General features: G+C 43.8%; 1 long non-coding RNA gene across 2 annotated transcripts in view; it reads right to left on the minus strand.

Moving 5' to 3' along the window:
• The window catches only part of LOC309843083, a 46252-nt gene extending 39416 nt beyond the window's left edge, over window positions 1-6836 (minus strand). For both annotated transcript variants that reach the window (XR_014299934.1, XR_014299935.1), the window contains exon 1: window positions 6333-6836. This is a non-coding gene — a long non-coding RNA (uncharacterized lncRNA). The remainder of the gene's footprint in view (window positions 1-6332) is intronic.
• Between the last annotated feature and the right edge of the window lie 3607 nt (window positions 6837-10443).

Here is a 10443-nt window from a genome sequence, read left to right on the forward strand (position 1 = left end):
ATATTTTTTGATGATACATCTCTTACCAATATTTAAAAAGATATCCCACTGAATTTTGGACACTTCAATTGGCTTTGCCTAACCCTGTTACAGCTTTTCAGGCCATTTTACTAACAAGTGAAAAAGCAAAGAAATCAAGGATGTGTACAAGTTGAGAGGCACATAGAACAGTTGAGGGCACAGACTCTAGAAACTGGCTTCCTGGGTCTGGATCCAGCTTTGCCTTTTACTGGTTATATGACCTTGGAAAAGTTGATGAATACCTCCTAGATAGTGTGTTGGGTTTGGTTCAGGTCTGCTGCAGATGTATTTGTTCTGGGGCCAAGGCTGTAGGGGCATGTTCATCTCATGCAGCCCGCCATGGTGAGAGCCAGGCCAAAGCCTACAAGCATATTCACGTCCTCTAACAGTACATTGGCTGAGACAAGTCATGTGGTGCCAAAAAACCCAGCACCAGTAGTTCAGGTAAAAGAGTGGATATTTGCTGCACAGTCGATGGTGCAATCACCAAGGATAATGACATGAGTCATGTGAGGAGGAAGACAGTAAGCCAGGGCTGAAGTCATCCAAGCATGCACTGAATAAGAAGACTTGTAAGGACAATTAAGGACAGTTATGGGACAATTTCTCTTCCCATGCAGCCCATTCAAATACGTTTTGTGGATCTGGATTTTTTCCTGCCTCTTTATGAAATCTTAGGCACATATTTTTCAATTATCATTAGATAATAAAGTCCTCTGTTTGTTTTTAATTGCAGAAAGTCTGATTTTCTGTCATTAATAGATCCAGTTCCCTATAATAACCAACACCAGATTCCATTCAAAATATAAGTTTCTCTCCTTCCTGATTTAGACCTGCTGAAGGTGGGGAGCCTGTGATGACAAGAGGGAAGTGGGTTGGCTCCCTTAGGTCTCTGCCTCCCTTCCTTCTCACATGGATGGTCTTGGCTGGTCCAGGATTGATGTGGTTGTGGTGGGGGAGAATACAGAGATATGCAGGCAAGCAAAGCCTCATATGACAGATGGTGGTGAGATTGACATTGGCTTCCTCTGACAGTGGTGGGTGTTTAGAGCTGACAGGTATTGACATGTTTAAAGTTGCCTCTTTCTGGGACACGCTAGTGATTTCTTTAGTGACATCCAACCTCCTATTATTTCCTGGGATTTCTCACTTTCTGTTCCTTTGGAAGGCTGTTCGTCTTTCAGCACTTGCCTACAAGACCACTCAAGCTTCTAGTTTTATACCACACAGATTCTCTGTTGGGGTCCCATTGCCTTGCACATTTATGCTTCTTGGTCACAGGTCCAGCACGAACGTGGTACCCCCAGAGAGTCAGGGGGACACAGGTCCCTGAGTGATGTAAATGTGGCCATGTCTTGACTTTGAGTCCAGAAAAATCTCTGAGTGATTTCTTTGAAGCTTTTCTCACCAGGCTTAAAGAGATGGAACTCCTACCCACCCTTCCTCCATGGGGAAGATTCAGACTTTATATCACACTAACAGTTCTTTCCAAAGAAATTCTGTCAATAATCTCCCACTCCTTTCTTGGAGTTGGATGATCATCTGACAGTTGCAAACCCGGTTCTCAATCCGGGATTTAAGCAAAGTCAAGACATGGCCACATTTGCATTTTGAAATGATTATTCCGGTTCAAGGGTGGTAGAATTGGGGAATTATCAAGGAATAGAGAAAGAGACTTTATAATTCTGATCACATGTAAGGTCAGTTCTACATGTTTTGGGAGTAAATACATAATGATATTTACAAAGTAACTATAAAAACAAGACAAAGCCATGGAATACTTGAATTTTAAATCATTCAGATGACATTTGCAAAAGTAGGTATGATGTCATTTGTCTTTGAACCTTTAGTACCTAGTATAGTGCCTGACCCACAGTAGCTACCGAAGGATGTTTGTGAAATTAAAGTGAATTGAACACTTGGGATGATTAGTATCCCACAAAAAAAGTGAAATCTCGGGGCGCCTGGGTGGCTCAGTGGGTTAAAGCTTCTATCTTTGGCTTGGGTCTATGATCCCAGGGTCCTGGGATCGAGCCCCGCATCAGGCTCTCTGCTTGGTGGGGAGCCTGCTTCATCCCCTCTCTCTCTCTCTGCCTGCCTCTCTGCCTACTTCTGATCTCTATCTGTCAAAGAAATTAAAAAAAAAAATCTTAAAAAAAAAAAAGTGAAATCTCAAGGTGGGATTTCTTAAAATGTTCTTTTGATGAACTGCTATGTTTGCTCTTTTCTGTCAGTGAGAGCCATTGTTTATGTCATTTCCCTCTTTGCCCTGGCTGTCAGGGAGCTTAGAGTCAACTAATTATTTTATCCCTCAAGTTCAGTACACTTGCTTCTTTTTCTTTTTGAAGGGTCTCAATAGTTCTATCTTATTAACTTTATAATGTTGCTTTATATAATCTTGGAAAGAAGGCAGGACACAAATTAAGTCATATGCCTGTGTTCCTTGCTCTAGAATGAGGTGAACATCAAAGTCTGATTGAGGGCCAATTCCGGGAATTGAGGTGGCCAATTTAAGACAAAGGCAGGGCAACAGGAGACAGAGGTTGTTTTATTTGGTTGTTTTATTTCTGGGAGACCTATCAGGTGATCTGCTGGAAATGTGTCACTTCTGACCTCAACTCTGGGGCATCCTGAGAGATTAATAGATGCTTCTCCTCTTAGGGAAACTCAAAGACGGAAGAACCACAGGAAGACAAATAGAACAAGGGCTAACTAATGCACAACAGCCAAGTAGGATAGAAGAGAGGTGGGGGGGGGGAGGTAAGCAGGGAGAAAAATAACAAGAGGAGTAGCAGCAGAGTGACATTAGCCTTTGAAGGGATGGGAGGAGACAAAACGGAAAAGAAGGGAGGGAGAAGGAGAAGGTAGGGGTGAAGAAGAATGACCATTTATCATGTATATTAATTCCTGGAATAAATGCCTTCTTTGTGCTAGGAACTAAGGCTACGATGATAAACAAGATAGGAAAGTATTCTGCTCTCATGCAGTTTACATTCTAGCAGGGAGGTGGGGGACAGACTTTTAACAAATTGTTACAGATTTGAGACCTAATCTAACTCAGCGAGTTGAAAAAGAGATGAAGAGGTTAAGACCAAAGAATGAAGAGGAATTGGGTGGAGGCAGAGTGGGACAACATGCTCCACAGAATACAGCAGGTGCCCAGCAGTGAGGGAGGACTGGCGGGGGTGTGGAGGAGGCAGGAACTGCCCAGGGCCTGGAGGTCAGGGTGAGGATACACTAAAAGCAAAGGGAGGTCATCAAAGGGTTTGAGCAAAGTGATAACCTGGTCAAATTTCTGTTGTCAAAGGATCACTCTGGCCCTGGCGTAGAGGATGAACTGAGGTGGGTGGGCATGGAGACAGGGAGATGGGAGCTTATCACACTTACCAAACGTAGTGGATCAGAGGAGGGTGATGGCGGTGGGGCTGGAGGGAGTGGTCATATTCAAGGTATACTGGATAAAGATGGCTTGATTACTGGTTGCCTGTGGGGGGGGGGGGGTGTAGGAGAGGGATGAGGCCAGAATGAATCTTAGATTTCTAGATGAAGCTTCGGGGTGAAGAGGGAGGTCATTTTCTTAGAAAGGGAAATCGAGAAGAGAAAGAGGTTAGATTGAAGAGACAGGGATAGCTCATGAGTTCTGTTTCATATGCTAGTTTGAGGATCCTGTGAAACAGTCAAATGGACACAGAATATAAAATTGGATGTATGGGGATATCCGGGTACCTCAGTCAGTTAAGAGTCTAACTCTTGATTTCAGCTCAAGTAATGATCTCAGGGTCCTGAGATGGAGCCCTCCATTGGGATTCTCTCTCTCTCTCCCTCTGCACACCTCCCACACCCACCACCTTGCTCTCTCTCTCTCTCTCTCTCTAAAAAAAAAAAAAAAAAAAAAAAAAAAAAAAATGGGTCTTTAATTTTGTATCTCAAAGGAGATTCCGGCTTGAGATACAGTAGTTTGGGGAGTTGTAAGATCATAGAAAATAAATGGAAGAGTTAGGACTGAATACATTCACTTACGGAGTATCCTTGAAAAGGACCTAGAACTAAAACCTGGAGAGTCTCAGACGTTTTAATGGTCAGGGAAAGGTGGCAAAGATACTGAAGAGTAGTTGCCAGAAAGTTTTCGGTTGTTGTTTGGTCAGGAAAACAGGCATTACTTTAGATAAGTAGGAAGGTACAGATAACAGGAAGTTAGGTGCTCAAAACCTCTCAGAACTTACAGAAAGCAGGAAACACTGTTCTCAGGTTTACTGCTGTCAGAAAATTACAAGAAGTTCCAAGAAATTGCCAAAACTCTGGAGGGGATGCCATCTACCTGCTGCAGGGAGGTGCTAATTTGCAAGACAATGTTGGAGGCACCCAAAAAACTCCAAGGTGCCTTCCATTGTTGGAGGAAAACTAACTTCTGTTTATCCTCTGCCTTCCAAATCTCACACAAACGCCTCTCATTGGTGGGACCGAAGAGAGAACCCTGCTGGCAAGGGAGGCTGGAAATTGAGTCGCCCAGAACTAGAGTCCCTTAATACAAGAAGCGCATAAAATGGAGTGGGGTTGGATGCTGAATTCCAAACAAAAATCAAAACAAGGGCAACAAGAGCAGCAGGGGCACCCACAAAAATAACAGTAACAGTTAATGGTATCAAGCCTAGGTAGGAAAGTATAGTGGCTCCAAAGCTCCGGAAAGGGTGCTTCAAAGAGTGAAATTTACTCCTCTGCCCTTTCTAAATGTTTCCTAAGTATCCAGTCTCCTGCCTTAAACTCCTCACTCTTCAAAATACACAGAGCGATTTCTATGTTGTTAACAAAAACTCCCTCTCTGATGACTGCATCTCCTTTGCTGTTCGCTCTCCTCTCCACACAGTTCGGTTGTTACTGTTCTGCAGAAGGAGAAAGGAAGCAGGGGAGAAATGAAATAATTTGCCTAGGGCTAGAAAGCTAGTCCTAGCAAAGCTAACATTTTAATCCAGACGAATCTCAATCCAAATCTCGAACTCTTTCTATCACAGTAGTCTTTTGTACACAGAGTGAGGAAAACAGAGACAATGAGAGAAAGAGGTGGAGGAAGAAGTGGGGGGGGGGGGGAGACAGGGAGGAGGGAGGGGGACAGAGGGAGAGAGACGGTTATTCAAGAAAAGCAAGGGGCCCCTGGGTGGCTCAGTTGTTAAGCGTCTGCCTTCAGCTTGGGTCATGATCTCAGGGTCCTGGGATCGAGATCCACCTTGGGCTCCCAGCTAAGTGGGGAGCCTGCTTCTCCTTCTCCCTCTGCCTGCTGCTCCCCCTACTTGTGCTCTCTCTCCCTCTGTCAACTGGATAAATAAAATCTTTTAAAAAAAGAAGAGAAAAGAAAAAGAGACAGTGAAATGCCAGTTGAATATTACCCCCACCTTAAAAGACCACCAGAGACGTGAGTCAAAGCCCATCAGCAAGGGTCGTTTATTGCAGGTTCGAACCTGGACCTCTGCGGCGCTCCCGTTGCCGATAACGCCGAGAGGTCTGGAGCTGGGTCGGTGCAGGATTTTTATAGACAGATACAAACAAGTTTCGGGTGGGGCTGAGCTGATTGATTGATAGTTTGAACACAATTGGGAGTCTCCTGGTGGAATGTTACATTCCTGCTATCAAGAATCCCTGTTAATGAGATTTAGGTTTAGAAGTATTTACTTTTCCTTTTACCTCCGCCTCCTTCGGTTTTTCATGGAGGGGAGGGTGACATTAGGGCTATTGATAAGGTAACTTCTTTGTTGTAAATCTCAAGGACATTTGCAAACCAGGGGAGACTCCTACCTTGCAGGACTGTGATCTTTGCAAGTTAACTATTTATCGTTTTATGGCAGTCAGGGGTGCCTGAGGAATGCTACACATATGGAGGGGAGCGGGTGAAGGGGGGGTGCAAGGCGCCAGCTTTTGCTTTGTCCTCAGCCAGCCTCCTGCTCCTTCAACAGCAGCATCAAGAAAGGAAAAAGCAAGAAGGAAAGATAGCAGTCCTTTCTGTTCGCACCCCATCCCAAAGCTGCTGCTTCTTTTTTTTTTTTTTTTAATGTTCAGTTCGCCGCTATATAATACTTCATTAGTTTCTGATGCAGTATTCAATGATTCATTAGTTACGAATACCGCCCAGTGCTCTTCACAACACGTGCGCTCCTCAACGCCCATCCCAAAGTTGCTGCTTCTTTTCATTCTCATTCAGCAGGACCAGGATCACCCTGCATTCCCATGACAGGCTCTCTCCACCCGCCCTCCCCTCTGGTGAACTCGGCCCTCCTTTCCCGGTTGCCCTCAAGTCAGTTCAGGTCTTCCTCATTTCTTACCTGAATGACTGTCACTTCTCTCCTTTCTGACCAATTCACCCTTCCCATTGCTGCCAGAGTGATCTCCCAAAGCAGAAAACTGACCTCATCTCTTATCATCCCAAAGGATATCACCTTCTGTAAAAAGTTAAAATTTCTTGGCATGACCCAGTCTTGTCCTGGCGGGCCTCCCCATCTTCATGGCGTCCGCTTCCCTGCCCTGATGATGCTGTTCTCTCTGCCTGGAATGTCCTTCCCTTTCCCTTGCCAGTCGGACTCTTACTCCTGCTTCCTTCAGTGCTTTGCTCAGGAAGGTTTTGCTGACTTCTGGAGCTGTGCTGAGTGTCTCTCTTCTCTCCACGGACACCTTCTCCTAACCTCCTAACACTCCATGGTAACTACTGGGTAGTTTTTCTGTTTTTCCACCAAACTGTGAACTCTTTAAGGTAAGGAATCCTCTGTTTCCCAGCAATAGGCATTTTCTATCTCTTTGGTATTTCAATAGTGGCTGACTGGGTGGATGAATGAAGCTGTCCATAAGGGCTGTGCAAGATAGAGAGAGTATCTGTTGCCACAGTAACCCAGTGAGGTGAATAAAAATGCCTTTATGAGATCATGGTCAATTCAGTGAATGAGATCAATAAGGATAACATGGCATATAAAAAAGAAGTTGACCAAAGGCCAAGAGGCCAAAGAACTGGACTGAAACAGACTTATTACACTTGGCCATCAGTCAGCTGCCAACTCCCAAGGAAGGAGGAATCAGTGAAAGCTCAGCTTACGTTCTTGTACTCTGTTTATGGTAACATAAGAATATAATGAGCTACATATGCTTGTTTTGATTGCTTAGTAAATCTGTTTATGATTTTGTCCATGTTGTATAAATTGAATTATTGTGAAGTAATCCAATTTGTCAAAATTCTGAAGTTTAAACCCCTAACTAGGTATTGAAATAAAAAACCACTGACTCCAGATGCATCCCATCAACCACCTACTGGTACAACATAGGCAAGAATAGACTGTTGTGAAGGCAGCCCCTTGCTTCACGACCTAGGGGTGAGAGAAGCGGGCAGGGAGGAGGTAACAACACTTGCATCTGAATACAGCATTTATTGAGGACCTTCTAGATGCCAGTGGGCTAAATCCTCTCTATTCATTATCTCACTGAAGCTTCATACAGATTCTATGGGATTTGTGCTCCTATGCCACTTTACTGAAGGTTGGAGAGACAGGTTCTGAGGGGTTAAGCACATTTCCTCAAGTCGGGGAGACCTAAGCGGCAGAGCTATGATTCCTGTTTTTCTGTGCTACCCACCACTCAGTGGCTACACTTGCCCGCCTCTCTGAAATGACTCAGTCAGGGGTGTCTATAATGGGCAGCAGAGCTCTTTGGCTGAGAGAAAGAGAAAACATGATACCATGATGTACTGAAGTATTGTTGACTACTACCACAGTAGAGTCACCTAATGAGAACAGGATTTGTGTTTGGCTGAGCAAACTGAAGTTCATTCTTTACCATTCAGCTCAGAGCTCCCCCACCTCCCCGCCCCGCCTTCCTCTGTCAGTCCTCTCACCAAAGCTGACTGTTCCCTCCTCTGTCCATACTTCTACATATCTCTAGAAGGAAGCTTTTTTTTTTTTTTTAAATCTTCTACTGTTATGGTCTGTGTGCCTGTTCCTTAATGAAACTGTAAGCTTCTGGAAGAGTGGAAGGATGCCTCATTCATCTCCCATCCCCAGCTCCTGACATGGTGCCCAGTACATGCAAACTGAGCAAATGTTTGGAGAATGATTAAATGAGTGAGTTATATAAACAATGAAGGCTGTAACATGATCTGAGATAAGGGAGAGAAAATGAGAATGAGCATCTGCCAGCTTGCGCACACCTGATGTGACCTAGACTTCCTCTATTTGAAAAGTAATGTCATATTTTGAGTTGTTGCAGGAACAAAGGAAAGAGAATGGAAGAGACATCATTGGAAGGTAGAAGCAGGAGTTTTCCTGTTCCTGGGGCTCTTACTGGGGTGGGGGAGGGGGCTGGTCTCCTGGCTGGGATTAGATTAGCCCTTTCCATCTTGGGGATGCTGTTGCTACACAAAGGGGCTTGTAGTCACCTTCTAGTTATAAAACACAACAGAGCAATTCTGATAACAGGCCTCTAAGCAAAACAACACACACATACTCACTCATAAAATCCAAAACAAACTTCGCACAACTCGAGTTGCAAGCTAATTCATTATTTCCATGTTTGCTTGCTCTGTCTGTAAATACCTCCTAGGCAGACAACATGGCAGGCTTGGAGTCAACTATTTTTTCAGAACCATACATCATGCCAGTCTGGAAAACTCACAGTTACCCCAAATGACAAAAACTCTTAAATTAGTCAAGATCTGATTTTTTTTTTTTGAAAATTTTATTTATTTATTTGACAGAGATCACAAGCAGGCAGAGAGAGAGAGAAGCAGGTTCCCTGCTGAGCAGAGAGCCCGACGTGGGGGCTCGATCCCAGGACCCCGAGATCACGACCTGAGCTGAAGGCAGAGGCTTAACCCACTGAGCCACCCAGGTGCCCCTCAAGATCTGATTTTAAAAGACAAGGAGAGGCTTCTGGACCCCATGTCTCAAAGGTGCGTACTAGAAAGACCCTTCCATCATAGGACTTGGCACTGAGACTTGCACTTAAACTATTTAATGTTACAACAACAATTTCCAGCCCCATAGACTAAACTTGGGAGAGGAAAATGAACACTCAGTACCTGCTGTCAGCTCTGGCACTAGGAGCTGGAAATGAGCCTCCTTCCCACAAGAAGTAGAAATAAAAACAAACCACTCAAACAGTTGTGGCCTTTATGTGGACTTAGGAGCATAATCTCTCTCTCTCTTTATCTCTCTCTCTCTCTCTCGCACACACACACCTACACACACTCCATGTCATGAGTCCTAAATGGAACAGGTTCATATCAAGGAAAAGCAGTCTCGAAAATCTGATCCAGGTAGAGAAGGAGGTCATCCCAGTCTGTAGGACTTTGCCATACCCAACATAATGTGTAGCTCATGTACTTTTCCCAGCACTCCCTTTGATCCAGCAAGAAGTACAAATACACACAATGCCACGACAGCACTATTTGTGAAGTCCTTTCCCTCCAATTGAAGAGGAAATAGGCCAAGTTTTTTCTCAAATAAGTGAAATCATCTAGTTATTACTGCACATAATTGTTCAGTCTTTTAAGGTCTTTGCTGTGCAGATCAATAAAAAAGTATAATTTTCTCACCAAGGGCTAGTGCCTGGCACAGAGCAAACACTCCATAAGTGTTCATGAATGAATGAATAAACAAACAGATGAGAGGGAATAGTGAACTATAAAGATAAGGATGACAGATTTCATTAAAATGCAGTGTTATTACGGTCTTTTATTGGCTGAAACACAGACAAGGGAGCCACCTGAACACGATCATAATTATAGACCTGCCACAAATTTTCAAGGTTTTATGAAAAATGTTATTGGTCTTACCAAGACTTTCTCTAAAGTGGGCAAAGTATTCAGACAAACCATAAGAGACTCAATCTCACAAAACAAACTGAGGGTTGCCGGGGGGAGGGGAGTAGGGAAAGGGTGGTGGGGTTATGGACATGGGGGAGGGTATGAGCTATGAAGTGTGTAAACCTGGCAATTCACAGACCTGGACCCCTGGGGCTAATAACACATTATATGTTATTAAAAAAATAAATAAAATAAATTTTTAAAAAAACTGGGCAAAGTATTTATATCTTTTTTCCTCACAAGGTTGCTGTGTTTCATCATGTAAATTGGTATGTTCTTCATTTCAATCTGTAGTCTAAAACTGCCACAAGCTAAAAATTTAGCTCACAGGTAACAGCAATCCTAGTGGCGCTCTTTATATATTGGACACCAGTTCAAAAATCCACTCTGGACTCAGTCTCCATAGGTTACCAGGACCTCCTTAGACTCAGAAAGAAAATCCAGCTCAGTTCAGAGCCCCAGGACTCTCCCTGAAAGTCCAACAAGTCTTGGAAATGACCTGTCCTTGGGCCAGGAAGGCCAACCTTTCACAATTACCATTGCAAGGGCAATTCTTTTTTTTTTTTTTTTTAAGATTTTATTTATTTATT

This window comes from Mustela nivalis (genome assembly GCF_964662115.1).
Source record: "Mustela nivalis genome assembly, chromosome: 10".
Taxonomy (NCBI): domain Eukaryota; kingdom Metazoa; phylum Chordata; class Mammalia; order Carnivora; family Mustelidae; genus Mustela; species Mustela nivalis.